Here is a 14,975-nt window from a genome sequence, read left to right on the forward strand (position 1 = left end):
AATCATAGGATAAGGGATGGAGTTGGGAGATGAAGGAGGCAAAAATATTTGGGTAAAAGAGTCATTTTATATGAAAGAAAAACTGAAATATGTAGTTTAAGATAATAAGTATTTTAATGTAAATAAACTCCTAGCAAATTACACTCTTAGTGAATATAGCTTATCTTCAACTTAAGTACTGTTTATAAAACAGTAACAATTTACACAAAGGCAAGTTGGACTAAATATTCTGGCATTAAGAAAATAAAACTTAATCTGCTAACATACCACTACCTTTCTCATATTCTATTGAGAAAGAAATTTGGTATTTATGGGTATTATAGAGGTCACCTCCAAAAGATAGGCAGTGACACTTAAGCTTGAAGGCCCTGTTCCTTTCCTCTGTATTTTCATAGCCATCACTGTAAAACAAGTGCATTTTAAAGCATGTGCTTATAATACAACTAATATATTTAGAGCTACGTAAGTTATGAACCAAAATCAGTGTTGACATTATTGGTCCTGAAAATATTTAAAGTCAATATTGACATCTCCCTTCCTTGTTACAAAAATTAGTTTGGAATGCAGGCAGTGTCAATCTGAAAAAGATGAAGAAACTGAAGATTTTCTTGGGAGAAAGTATAACTATAACCATAATGGCTACAAATTTAGTTTTAATTTTTCATCATCTATTCTTAGTACAAGGACAAAAGGAGTCAAATCAATCTTTTTAAAACTCCAAATGCTCTCTTTAATATATTATGTAATGAACCCAACAAGAAAAAGCAGGTATTACTTCAATTTTATTGTCTGATCAATTCATCAAATAAATACTGAAATATGGCTTAATAGATAAACTCCACATACTTAAAGAACTCAAGTTGTGGCCTCTTGTAAGAAATTCTGGGATACTTACACCGTCACTGGGTAGGATAATCTAGAACTTAATATTAGAGTATCTTACAGTTTGACTGCAATTTTCCCTGCTTTGGCCACAAAGCCCATGGAAAATAGGACCAGTTGTAGACAGAAACTATGTCCACAGAGTGTTCTTCTTCCGTAAAGTGCTCACTTTTGTTGAGAGTTTCAGGTAGGAAGTGTTCCTAGCAGAGCAGAGCCATCACTCTTTCCTCAAATAAAGAGTAAAAGACATTCCAAGCACAAATGTTTGCCACATCCCTTCATGTCACAACCCAGAAGGTGTTAGGTACAAGACTATTATGAAAGTTTCTACATATAGTTAGCAAAATGCTGCCATATGGTGAGCTACTCCTAAAGATTCAATTGAACATTTTAGGGAAAGTGTTAAACACCAGTAGCTACCAAGAGTACAAAGACTAAAGGTATTGCTTTAATTATACTGTCATGTGTCATGAGGTTAACTCCTTAAGGACTATTCCTTTCACGTTGTCAGTGTTACTTCCCTAGTGATCTTGTGACCTTTTAAAGGCAGGAGCCTTGTTTTATTCCATATATGCCGTCAACACTAATTAACAATATCAGTACATAGCAGGTGCTCAATAAATATTTGTTGAACAAAATTTAAAAGTTCTTTCAGTTTCTGTATTAAACAACTGAAAAGCAGAGTTATACCCCAAAAATCTGCTGGAAATAGGAGACGGATCTGAGTTTTGAGTATTTCAGATGCCCATGGCACACCCTTCTCTTATTCCGATAACAAGAAGCTTAGAGAATAACTGCTCTAAGTTATCCACTGTTCACCAGAGTGCCCTTTGTTTTCTAGCCTCTGGTTGAGCGGGAACTTTTCCAGCCCTGTAACTACAAGAAGCAAGGGTTTGTGTTGAGTATACAGCAACCTCCCAGAGGAAGGGAGGAGAATTTAAAATATCAGGTTTTCTTCCTATGAATACACCGCACAGAAGTTACCCACAGGGCTCAGTTGTGCAAAAGAGGCACACTGCTATTTTGACAGAAGATTAATGTACACAGTTCCCAACCCAACATCAGGATGAGAACATTCACATCTCTGTGTACGTTCCTAATATGCTCATATTTACAAGTGCAAAGCATAAGGGGTACATTTTCAAGTTGCATTTTAATTAAGCTCCAAAACATCTTCCAAAGAGTTTCCTTACATTTTCCTCCAAACTTGAAGACATTTACAAATTGGAATAAATACAAAATGTGTCACCTCTAAAAAAAATGGATTGTTTTAACGGTGACTACTCCCTGCCAAATCTACATTGCTTTGGGGTCTGAAGAGTAAAACAGTCCATCCATCTTTCATTTGAGTAAAGTAATTGATGGTCACAGCTCACTGGGTTGTCATTACAAAGCTGCTGGGAAGTAGCTCTGATGAGTTCTATGTTCTACAAAATAAATGCAAAACCATAACAAACCATGCCACATTAAATTTGGTAACCGTATATGCGCATTACTCTTTCTTCCATTCATCAGGGGTTTTAGTAGAACCCTTGAGTCAATGTAGAATACTAAAGAATATATTAAAGAGATGTGTCATGGTTCTTCATAGGTGGAAGAAACTGAGAGCTAGCAGGTTTCCTTAGGGAGAATAGTGTTTTCTTCATATGACATAGTAAGAGATTCTTCATTTTCATCTTCCTCAATAATTAGAAATTGTGTTTTAGAGCAACATCTTTTAACATTAGAATAACTATTATGTCAGAAAGAATAAGTTAGTATAATACCTAGCCAACAAATAATAGAGCAAAGATTTATTGTTTTCTAATCTGATTTATACTATACTGTATCTCATTTAATCCTTCCAAGCATCCTGTGAGAAAGATATTCTTTGTCTCTATTTTACAGATGATGCAACTTTGCCAGAGACAGATTAGACAACTTGCCCAAGCTCATGAAGTTTGTAAGTGGCAGAGATGGGACTCACAGTAAGTTTCGCCTGACTTCAGAGTTTGTACTCTGTGCACCATAGCTTACAAATATTGCAGGAAAGCTCGGTTCAGAATAAACATCTTCTAGACAAAACTATTTTTGTCTTGTTGTCGGCAAGTTCAGGGCAATCACAGGTCCAAGACAATCCTGTTTTGCTTCAGTCCTCTATTTCCCGGTGAGGGCATCATTTTACCAGCTTCTGTCCTTCCAGGCATCTTGTAAGGCTGACTGCCACCTTAGATTCCACAAAGCTCTAAAATGCTCTCTTGCTCCCTCTCTCTCTCTCTCTCTCTCTCTCTCTCTCTCTCACACACACACACACACACACACACACACACACACAGCCAAGAAGCCCAGATGTTTGCCCAGGCCCATGAATGGGCAGCTGTTGCTTTAAAAGGAGTGTGGCAGAGGAAGGCGAGGAAGCCCTAGCTGGCAGGCGGGTGTGTAAAGGTATACAGAGAGCCACTTTCTGTAAGAAGGCGAAAGCAGATTTAAAATGGGACCACCTCAGAGATGAAATCTTTCCCCTCCTGTTACCTCTCAACCTGCTCCAAAACTCCAATATTCAGTTTTTCTGCATCTCCCCCTCCCTCCCCCTTTCCCTGGGGTATGCTGATTTTCTATGTGAACACTTGGCACATTGCACAGCAGTTTTCCTCCTTCATTTAGCAGTCAGAAATAATTTCGGCAGTTCATGCTTTCTCCAACTAACAGAAGTGCGTGCCCACTCCCTGTGCACTGCCCACACAGGGGCCAGTAACAAGCGTGTCATCATTTCTTTTCAATGGGTTTTCATCTCTAGATTGGCTTTTGGTGACTTATTTATTTTTAAATTACATGGAAAAGAGGAAAGAAAAGTTTTCCATTGGGATAGACTTGATTAGGGAAGAAGAACGCCTTTCATCGTGGGAGGGCGCCCTGGGGAGAATAGGCCAGGCCTCATTTGAGTTTCAGCTTCTTTCCATTTAGAAAGAAATCAGCTTGCGTAGGGGGTGAAGATCAGACACCACCTTATAGAGGCGCTAGCTTGACTTGTTTTGAAAGCATTGTCAGCTCAAGCTGCTTGAGTTCTCCCCAGATTTGCCTCCGAGAGTCTGAAACTTCCTACCTTTTAAAAATCTGTTCTCTATTCTTTCATTTTCATAGCTCGCAATCCAGTTGTCAAGAAGCCTGTCCTGCTCCAAGTTGTCTTTCCATTTTACATTAAGTGAATCTTTTAAAGAGATGCCCAACTAAGTATATATTTTATGGCCCAGAGGAAAACACAGGCCTTAGGATAATGGCTGGATATACTTTATTGACTCTTTGAATGGGGGAAAAAGATATTTTTACCTTTTACTATGGTAAAAGACCATGTTCCTAAAATTGACTAGTTCTCATTACGGGTCTTCTTGTCCCACATTTACCAAGAATCACACAGATTCATCTGCCCCAAGCAATGAAGGCTACCCTGTGAACCTAAAGGCAGATTAAGTTCTATTGCTCCCATGGAGAACTGCTATGCTTCTTGTCTAACTCTCTCCTGATATCACATGTGCTGTGGTGTCACCATTAAAAGGCAATTCGGAGAAGAAGTAATTCAAAACAGTTCATGTTAAAGGATAGGCAGTCTTGATTCCACAGTTTGATTGTGAGGCCTGTAGTTCACATACAGCCTGGTCTTTCTGGACCTTGTACTGAAAATACAATTGCTGGCTGGGTGCAGTGGCTCACGCCTATAATCCAAGCACTTTGAGAGGCTGAGGCCGATAGATCACTTGAGGTCAAAAGTTTGAGACCAGCCTGGCAAACATGCTGAAACCCCGCCTCTACCAAAAAATACAAAAAAAAAAAAAAATCAGCTGTGCGTGGTAGTGCATGCTTATAGTCCCAGCTACTCGGGAGGCTGAGGAAGGAGAATCACTTGAACTCGGGAGGCAGAGGTTGCAGCGAGCCAAGATCTCACCACTGCACTCCAGCCCTGCTGACAGTGAGACTCTGTCTCAAAAAAAAAACCAAAAAACAAAAAACAAAAAAAAAAAGAAAAAGAAAAAAAAAACATTCCCACAATTGCTTATTTTATCTTTTCTTATTCCCTATACATTTTTAGCCGTTGTTTCTTATTGAGTTGATGTTTTTCCTTGAGAGTTGGCCCAGCAGCTGCTTATGGTCTAATAAGTATGTGTCTCCTTGGTTGGGAGTAACTAGATGCCCTGAAAAAAATCTTATTCGTTAGAATTGTAAGTTCCATTTGCTTGCATTCAACATAGACTGTAGTTTAATGCAAATCCCAGTTCCTATCATCTTTTGCTGTTTGCTGTTTTTTTACTGTAATTACAATGTAGTTTACTGTAGTTATAATAGCAACAATTCATCATGCTTGTTTAGTGTTACTATAGCCAACCACCACAGAAATAATATCTCTGTAGAACCAAAATTAACCTTGAGTAATTTATAATACAAATCCCCAAATCCAAGTTTCTAATGTTTTACATACATGCAATATATTTCGTAGCAATAAAATTACAGGGCTTTTCTGCTAGCTGAGAACTAAGAGCTGTAGAAATGGTTCAAGGCCATGTATGAGCAACATAAAGGTAGGGACACTTTTCTATTGCTCCAGAGGAAATCCACATGGCAGGTGCACTATTCAACATTCATCTCATACACTTAATAAATGTCTCTCATGTGTTAGGTCCAGAGAACACAGAGACAACTGAGGCGGAGACCCTATTTCCAGGAACCAATACATTACCTGTAGTAACTGAATTTGGGTAAGCTTTCTGCTGGTGCCACCTGGAATTACAAGGGGAAACATTTCTCTCTCAAATACTACATCCCTTGTTTAGTGAACACATGTTGTTTGTCTGCCTGGTGTAGGCAAAATATTTGTGCTTCCAGTTGAAAACTATGCAACTATACTCTAGAGGAAACCCCTCTGGGTTATCAGATTCTGACACTGTGGGAGGTATTTACAACTCTGTGACTTTTAGGTAACCGATAGGAATGCAAAGTGATTTTTGTCTGTAATTTTTTCCTATTTGGTAAAGGTTTGGTTGATTTCTTTCCCACTCACTCTGGAAAAAATAATTTTGCGCCCATTTGGACATTTATTTCAATATCCCTAAATCAGTTTCTTTTTTGAACGAGTTGTAACATTGGTTTTCTCGTTGATTAGTGAATATAATAAATCTTTTATATATGCTCATTTACACATCTGTATCAGTCATGATTTCACTTTTTTTCTTTTCTTTTTTTTTTTTTTAGATGAAGTCTTGCTCTGTCGCCCAGGCTGGAGTGCAGTGGTGCAATCTCAACTCACTGCAAACTCTGCCTCCCAGGTTCAAACAATTCTCCTTTCTCAGCCTCCTGAGTAGCTGGGATTACAGGCACCTGCCACCACACCTGGCTAATTTTTGTAGTTTTAGTAGAGACAGGGTTTCACCATATTAGCCAGGCTGGTCTCAAACTCCTGACCTCCGGTGATCCACCCGCCTCAGCTTCCCAAAGTGCTGGGATTACAGGCATGAGCCACCATACCTGGCCCATGATTTTACTTTTTTTTTTTTTCCTTTTTTTTCTTTTTTTGAGACACAGTTTCACTCTGTTGCCCACGCTGGAGTACGGTGGCGTGATCTCAGCTCACTGCAACCTCTGCCTCCTGGGTTCAAGCGATTCTAGTGCCTCAGCCTCCAGATTAGCTGGGATTACAGGCACGTACCACCATGCCCGGCTAACTTTTGTATTATTCGTAGAGACAGGTTTTCACCATGTTGACCACGCTGGTCTCGAACTCCTGAACTCAGGTGATCTGCCCTCCTCGGCCTGCCAAAGTGCTGAGATTAGAGGAGTGAGCCACTGCACTCAGTCCCCCATGATTTTACTTTTTAAAAAATTATATTTTATTAGCAGTTATCTTCCACTTGATAGGTCCACTCTTTTTCTCTAAACCATGTGTGTTTCAGGGATAGGAGAGTTAATGCAACCTTCCAGTCCACAAAGTGGGAAATGACCCAAACTTGGTCAGAGAACTCCATTATCCTTAACCATAATGATGGTTTAGGGATGAGCACGTAATCAAATTAGCCAGTCAGAATTTTCCCTAGACTTTTCTGCTGAGCATAATGAGAATGATCATCCTGTTTCCTTCACAATCTTGAATTGTATGAAAAATGTTGGCATTTTTCTTGTTCATCGTCTCCCCAGCTGCTTGAAAGAAGCTGTCTAGGATAAGAGGGAAAGAAGCTGAGTTACAAAGAAAAGCAGAGACGAGAGAGGAAAAGATAACCCTGACACCATGGCTTATGCCCTGGATCCACCTTGTTTTAGTCAGTTCATGCTCCCATAACAAATGACCATATACTGAGTGGCTGAAACAATACGTATCTATTTCTTACAGTTCTGGAGGCTGGGAAGTCTGAAACCAGGGTGCCAGCATATTTGGATTCTGGTAAGGGCCCTCTTCCAGATTACAGCCAGCCAGCTTCACCTTGTATCCTCACATGGCAGAAAGAAGGCCAGCTCACTTTCCCACCTCTTCTTATATGGGCATTTATCCCATTTATGAGGGCTTCATCCTCATGACCTAATTGCCTTCCAAAGGCCCCACTTCCTAATACCATCACACTAGAGATTAGGGTTTCAATATATGAAAAAAGGAACAAAACATTCAGTCCATTGCACACCCATTCCTAAAGTTTTTAATGATATGAGGCGGGCAGGGATGAGGGAGGAGCAATCTCCTTTCTCATAACATAGTTTGGTTGGGCTCTGTTACTTGGATCAAAAGGCTCTGAACAACAAGCTTGACTTCTGACTTTTTCTGACTTTCACTTCTTCACCAACAGCACCTATCTACTTCAGAGTTCTGTGAGTGCCCAAGCTGCACTAACAGATCATTTTGAGACCACAGAGATAAGCAGGATAAAGAGGGAACGACACATTATTCACATAAATTAAGACAGATTTAAAGCATCAGGTAGTTTCTCCTGGGTTTCTTGTTACCAAACTCCTTCCAAGTCTTCTCTGGCAGCTGCTCCCTGGGATCATAGTTCTTTTTTCATCATTCTGAACTACGACATCATGAAGCACTGTCCACCCCTCTCCCCAGCCCAACAAAACGGGATAGGCGCCCCACTTACATGTCCGCATAGCACACTGCAAAATGGAATCAAGACCAAGAAATACAAGCTAACCATGAGTGCCTTTTCAAATCAATTCTCTTAGATGTTTGTGTAGAGGAGAAGCCATATGCTATGTGGGGGAAGAGTAGAGAGGGAGCTCCTGAGGCAGCCAGCAATTAGCTTCTCTTCTGTGGCCTGTGAAAAGTTTCCCTCTAGCATCAGATTTGAATCTCCAGTTCAGCAAAAGAAAAGCCCTGAAGATTACCAGCCTCTACCTCTTTAGAAAGGAATTTAATGATCCATAATTGCTATTCAAGCATGCTTCTTGGAGCTCTCCCCTGCTCGCCACCCTCCTCCAAAATGCTTATCAAAATAGTATAATTGTAATTCCCCTGAGTTTTAGAAACGCAACTCACTCCATTCTGTGCATGTTCAGTCTGCCCCTTCTGTCTAGCTCTGGCTCTCTGTATTTCCCCTAGAGACTCTCTTTACACTGATGTTAATTACCTGCCTACTTGTTTATATCCTGATGGACTGTAAGCTTCATGAGAACTGTATCTTTTATTCCACCACCAGCACATGGCATACCCTGGCCAGTATCAAATGCTCAAAAACAAGAATTTGTCGAAAGGGTATGAATTGTTGCCTCTAGATTTTAAGCTTCCTAAAGGCCAGGGACTTATCTACCTCACCTGTTTTATTATAGTTTCATCGGAGTGCTGCCTGGTGCCTGATATTATATAGGTATGTATGTATGTATGTATGTATATAATCATTATTGTTGTTATCCCTCTTGACATTCGCACAGAGAGTCTCTGACAAGCCACCCTCCTGATTATGGGCACTTATTACCTGGGTTCTAGAAGCCACCTCCCTCAGCATACCCAAGTGTTCACTCACCATTGCATTCAACTCACTCCACCCATTCAACAAATATGGCTTACTTGTTTTCAAATAGATTATATAATATTTACTGGTACGTAAATTGTGTTTGTAGGACTATAATTTCCAAAGTTACTCCTTTTCTCTTTTTGTTTTCCTTGTTCATCATTTTGACCACATCCTCTCATGAGCTTACATTGATTTCCTATTACACTTTGAATCAAACACAATTTTCCGAGTATTTCTTTCAAAAGCCTCTCCCAGCTTGACCCGCCCTCTTTGTTTTCATCTCCTACTCTAACCTAGCCTTCACCTTCCACACCAACTAAATTTATTGTCATGTGGTTCCTTCCACTGGTTCTTCCTCTCCTGGCTGTGAGCCTTTGCTCAATTTTTTCCATATCTATGGAACAACAACCAAACCACAAGTTTCTCCTCTTTAAATCACAGCTCAGGGACCAGCTGCTTCAAGAAGTTTTTCCCCACCCATCTTCCAATCCATCAGATCATCACTGACCCAGACTTCTACCACCACAAAACCTTGAAGTGACTAAATTTATAAGTATGGTGTGGCTATAGTCCAACTTCTGGCTTACGTCAATACCAAAGGCCTAATATCAGTATCAATCAATGTTAAATTTGGAAACAACCAAAACAAATGTCCAATATAGTTATTAAATCAGCACTGTAAAATTTAGTATTTTTGAGTGAAGACAATTAGGTAGTATATTTCATTTGAGTTTAATGAATGTATTCTCTGCCTTGTTCTACAAGGGATTTGAGAGATATTACAATAACAACACAAAATTGTTACAATGACAATTAAAACTAAATAAATACCAGGATCAAGGAAAACATGGATGGAATAAAATAGCAAGATTATGGAGAAAATTGGAATGTAAATATCAGGCCATAACTCCATGGATATTAAAGCCAAACTGCCCATTTGTTTCTGATCTTCTTGGCACTAAGATTATTAATTACTAAGCCCTATGTTTTAACTCAATTTTTAAAATTAATTTATCCTCTGAGTGAGTGTGAAAATTATCAGGTGATTGGTACTCTTTGGAGTTGATGCAGTAGTATAACACAGATTGGTGTTTCCAAAACTGTTTTGTATAAAACATAGTCACAAAAGACATGGCATAAAAAGGAGTTCCTGTGTTCAGCTTGAAAGGCTTTGAGCTGTCATGAAGAAAATAACCCCATTTTACTTTATTAAAATCAGTATTTCTCAAACTAACTTGAACCCAATCCCCCAAACTTTTCCCCACGTAATACCTGTCAACAGTCCATGGAAGTAGCTTCCAAGTGGCTCACTTAGGAAAAAGTTTTTAGTGTTGGGCAGTAATAAAGAAATCAGAACCAAAACACCTTAAGATGCTTCTGTTTGTAACATTCTATTTATTTTATTTATTTATTTATTTATTTATTTATTTATTTATGAGACGGAGTCTCACTCTATCACCCAGGCTGGAGTGCAGCAGCGTGATTTCAGCTCACTGCAACCTCCACGTCCTGGGTTCAAGCGATTCTCCTGCCTCAGCCTCCTAGGTAGCTGGGATTACAGGTGCCCACCACCACGCCCAGCCAATTTTTGTCTTTTTAGTAGAGACAGGGTTTTGCCATGTTGGCCAGGCTGGTCTCAAACTCCTGGCCTCAAGTGATCCACCCGCCTCAGCCTCCCAAAGTGTTGGGATTACAGGCATGAGCCATCGTGACTGGCCTGCAACATTTTATTTCTTAAGCTGAGTGGTGGATATAGAGATATTCATTATGCACTTCCATATATTTCTTGACGTGTTCAATGTGTTTCCTAATTACAATAACAAAAGCAAAATAACATCAACAACAAAATCATCCCCCTCATAGAACTCTAGGTCCCAGCAGCTTACAAAGAGCACTGAGCAGACTGAACGGGGTGCTAACTTTAACCATGTAATGGCCTTGATTGTGTGCCTTATTTACTATTTGGAATAATATTATCACAGTGACAGTAACAGCAGCAGATGCTTACTGAGTACTTACTCTGTGCCAAGCAATCTTCTCCAGGGTCTACTTCTATTAATTCATTTCATCCTTATAGCACCTCTCTGCATCAGTACTAGCATTATGCTCATTTTACACATGAGGAAGGTGAAGCATAACAAGGTGTAGTAATTTGCTGCAGGAAATGGCAGCGTTGGGATGTGAGTCCCAGCAGTCGGGATCCTGAATCTGCCTATTTCACTACTGCCCTATACTGTTTAAATCCTATTTTATGTATGGTGGTCAAGGAAGACTTTCCTGATATGGAAACATCTGAGCAAAGGCCTGAAGGAAGCAAGGGAAAGAGGCATGTAGGGAATAGCATTCCAGGCAGAAGGAAGGTCAAGCTGATGTCCGTGAGGTAGGTGTGTGCTTGGTGAGTCTCGAGAACTCTCTGACATATGCAACCCTGCAGAATCAAAGTCCTTCCTCTCTCTCCAGAATCCATTTTATGTTCATTTATCTGCTATTTTTAGTTCCCTCAACTCGCCTTTCATTCTCCCACCTCTAGAACTCTTCCTCCCTGAACACTCCTCCCCAGCCTTCCATGTGCTTTCCTTTGTCAGGCTAACTTCTCTGGGCCTCATCTTGCTCACATCTTCCATTATGTCTTCTTTGAACTCGCTATTTCTCAAGTAGTGAGCCCCATAGCTCTGTGCTTTTCCTCCCGATAGCTAACATTTATTAGGTTCCCCCTCCGGCCCCCACCACCATGAGACAGGATTATGTTAAGAACTTGGCTGACATCATAGCATGTCAATCCCGTAAGAACCCAAATATAATAGGTTTTGTTAGTGCCTCCATTTTCTGGATAAGAAATCTGAGGCTTGGAAGGTCAAGCAACTCACCAAGGTTACAAAGCAAGAGCCTGAGTCTAGATAATGCCAAAATCCCTGTTCTAAGCATTCTGTCCAGCACTTATCACACTGTTCTGTGATTGTATGTTCACATAGCTGTCACCCACTAAGCTCCTTGAAGCAAGGACTGTGTCATGTTCCCTAGTGTCTGGAATGGTTTCTGCCACATAAGTTGAATAAACATGTGCTGAATCAATGAAAGGAACATAGCAACTCTTTGCATGAGCGGAGCATACCTGTTCTCAGCATCACCAAATCTGGGTGAGAACACTTGGATCTGAGGCTTAATTCTGATGTTTAGCAACTGTGCCTGCACCATTCACACCCTCTTTCTTCAGCCAGACCACACCATGTATTTCAGATTCTGCATTTCTGCTCACTCCATATTCTCTATCCATCAAGCTTCTCCTGACCAGCCTCAATCTTTGATAAGAGCCTCATATACTAGCCAGATGCAGTGGTCCACACCTGTAATCCCATCCCTTTAGGATATTAAGGCAGATGAATCACTTGAGTTCAGGAGTTCGAGACCAGCCTGGGCAAAACAGTGAGACTTCATCTCTACAAAAAATACAAAAATTAGCCAGGTATAATGGTGCACACCTGTGGGTCCTAGCTACTCAGGAGGCTGAGGTGCAAGGATCACTTGAGCCTGGAAGGTCAAGACTGCAGTGAGCTGAGATTGTGCCACTGCACTCCAGCTTGGGTGACAAAGTGAGAAACCTATCTCAAAAAAAAAAAAAAAAAAAAAGAGGCTAATATACTGACTCAGAGATATACTGATTGTCCGGGACAGTCTCTCCAAAAATCCAGAACTTTGCCAACATATTGCCTTCAAGAACACTCCATAGACAATTCCTTATTCTCTACTCCTGACTCTGAGCTGTTCCCTGCATCCCTCTGATTTTTGTACCATATATTGTTTGGTATCCAAATAACATACCATATATTGTTTGGATCTGATTTGTACCATATTTTTTAAACTTATTATGACTACATAACATCATAAAAGATTCCTCAGTTGTTCTATTTCTCCAATCATACAACAACATGGTGGACAATAATCAATTCTTTAAAGAACTTAAATGATATTTAAAAGCCTTGTTTATAGAAATGATTCTCAGTGAACTATCGCAAGAACAAAAAACCAAACACCGCATATTCTCACTCATAGGTGGGAATTGAACAATGAGATCACATGGACACAGGAAGGGGAATATCACACTCTGGGGACTGTTGTGGGGTCGGGGGAGGGGGGAGGGATAGCATTGGGAGATATACCTAATGCTAGATGACGAGTTAGTGGGTGCAGCGCACCAGCATGGCACATGTATACATATGTAACTAACCTGCACAATGTGCACATGTACCCTAAAACTTAAAGTATAATAATAAAAAAAAGAAAAAAAATGCTAATTCAAGAGTTATTAAAGCTTTACCTAGCACTGATGTATGGGAAGTGGTTTTAAATATTATAGAGTATGAACAGTTTTTGAGATATGTAATATTTGGATTTGAATTTTTGCTTACGTCTTTTTAATTAAAACTTTACAGTGTAACAGGTCATGCTCTGGATCAAACTCATTTTGTTTCTATTCTGAACACTGTAGAATCCATATCTAAGGAAGAACAGGCTGTGAGATGCATATGTGATAGTAATTTCTTCAAAATAACAACTAAATAACAAAATAACTCCTAAGTAAACATTTCTAGAAATAGATCATTACACACACACACATCACACGTTTTAAAGAAATCACACCAAGTTTGGTGCAGTGGCTCACATCTGTAATCCCAGCACTTTGGGAGGCCGAGACAGGCAGATCACAAGGTCAGGAGTTCATGACCAGCCTGGCCAACATGGTGAAACCCCATCTCTACTAAAAATACAAAAATTAACTGGGCATGGTGGCACACGCCTGTAGTCCCAGCTACTCAGGAGGCTGAGGCAAAAGAATCGCTTGAATCCAGGAGGCGGAGGTTGCAGTGAGCCAAGATCGTGCCACTGCACTCCAGCCTGGGTGACAGAGCAAGACTCCATCTCAGAAAAAAAGAAAGAAATCACACCACTGATCTGGTGAAAGATATTAAGATATTAGAGTACTACGATGTTGTGATCATTACAGACCTTTTTCACTAGCATAGCTTCTCTTCATTTGTAATATTGCCTAAGAGTGAGAATTTCTTATGTACTGAGCACTGTCAAGGGCATTGTATGCATTATTTCATTGAATTCTTCAAAACCCCTATGAAGTAGGTAAGGTGTTTGTCTCATTTTGCAGATGAAAACCATTAAACTCATTGATTCAAAGAACATGTGCCCAGAAAGGTCATGTCAGAATTGGAAGCAGACAATCTGAGTCCAGAGCCTCTGCCTTTCCTAAAATATAGATTAATTCATAAATTCAGATATCATATGTGCCATATGATTTAAAACTTATTCATTAGCAAGCACCACAGATTTTCTTATATTCAAATATTATTTTTTCTCAATGTCAACATATACCACTTTTGAGCCTAAGGACTATTTGATCATCACTTTGAGAAGTTTCTTGTTGCAAAATAACAGGTTGGCAAAGAAAATACTGAATTTGACAACTTAAAAATGTTAGTCATGATATTTATGTCTAAAGTTCATCATTCGTTTTGTAAAACCTCTAGTGTCTTTTCATTATTATTAAATATTGAAGTTTTCTAAAAACACAAACCAACAAAAATTTTGGTATGAATTATGCCACATTAATATAAAATTTCCAGAACTTCAAAAGTTTTTTTTTTTTTAAACCACATAAAACAGAGCTGGAAGATATTTTAAAAGGTCACAAGGTTCATCCTCAACCACTTGCAATCAAGACTAGTATCTAAGAGACACATTTTAAGATTGTTTACTAGAATAATTTCAATCATATTCATAAATTGTGCTCTGATTATTTAACATGAAACATGTTACTGGCATACTCTTAAATTCAGCTGACAGCCTGGGAGTGACCACGAGGTGGCAGCACAGGAGACACTCAGCCTTGAATTCAACTTGTACTCCCCTGACTGGAGGAGTAAGCCAGAGAAAGGTAGGTATAGAAGAAGACGCAACACTCTCCTTTCTCTTAGAACTTTCAGATTGTGTGGCTTTGCTGGCCATTCCATTTATGGGTTAGAGGAGCCAAAAACAAGAATTACTTTTTTAATGGAGGAAAATATCACCTATAAGCTCATTCCTTTTCATGTTTTCCTTCATAGGCATGTTTTTGCG

The sequence above is a fragment of the Pan troglodytes genome, chromosome 10 (genome assembly GCF_028858775.2).
Source record: "Pan troglodytes isolate AG18354 chromosome 10, NHGRI_mPanTro3-v2.0_pri, whole genome shotgun sequence".
In the NCBI taxonomy this organism is placed as follows: domain Eukaryota; kingdom Metazoa; phylum Chordata; class Mammalia; order Primates; family Hominidae; genus Pan; species Pan troglodytes.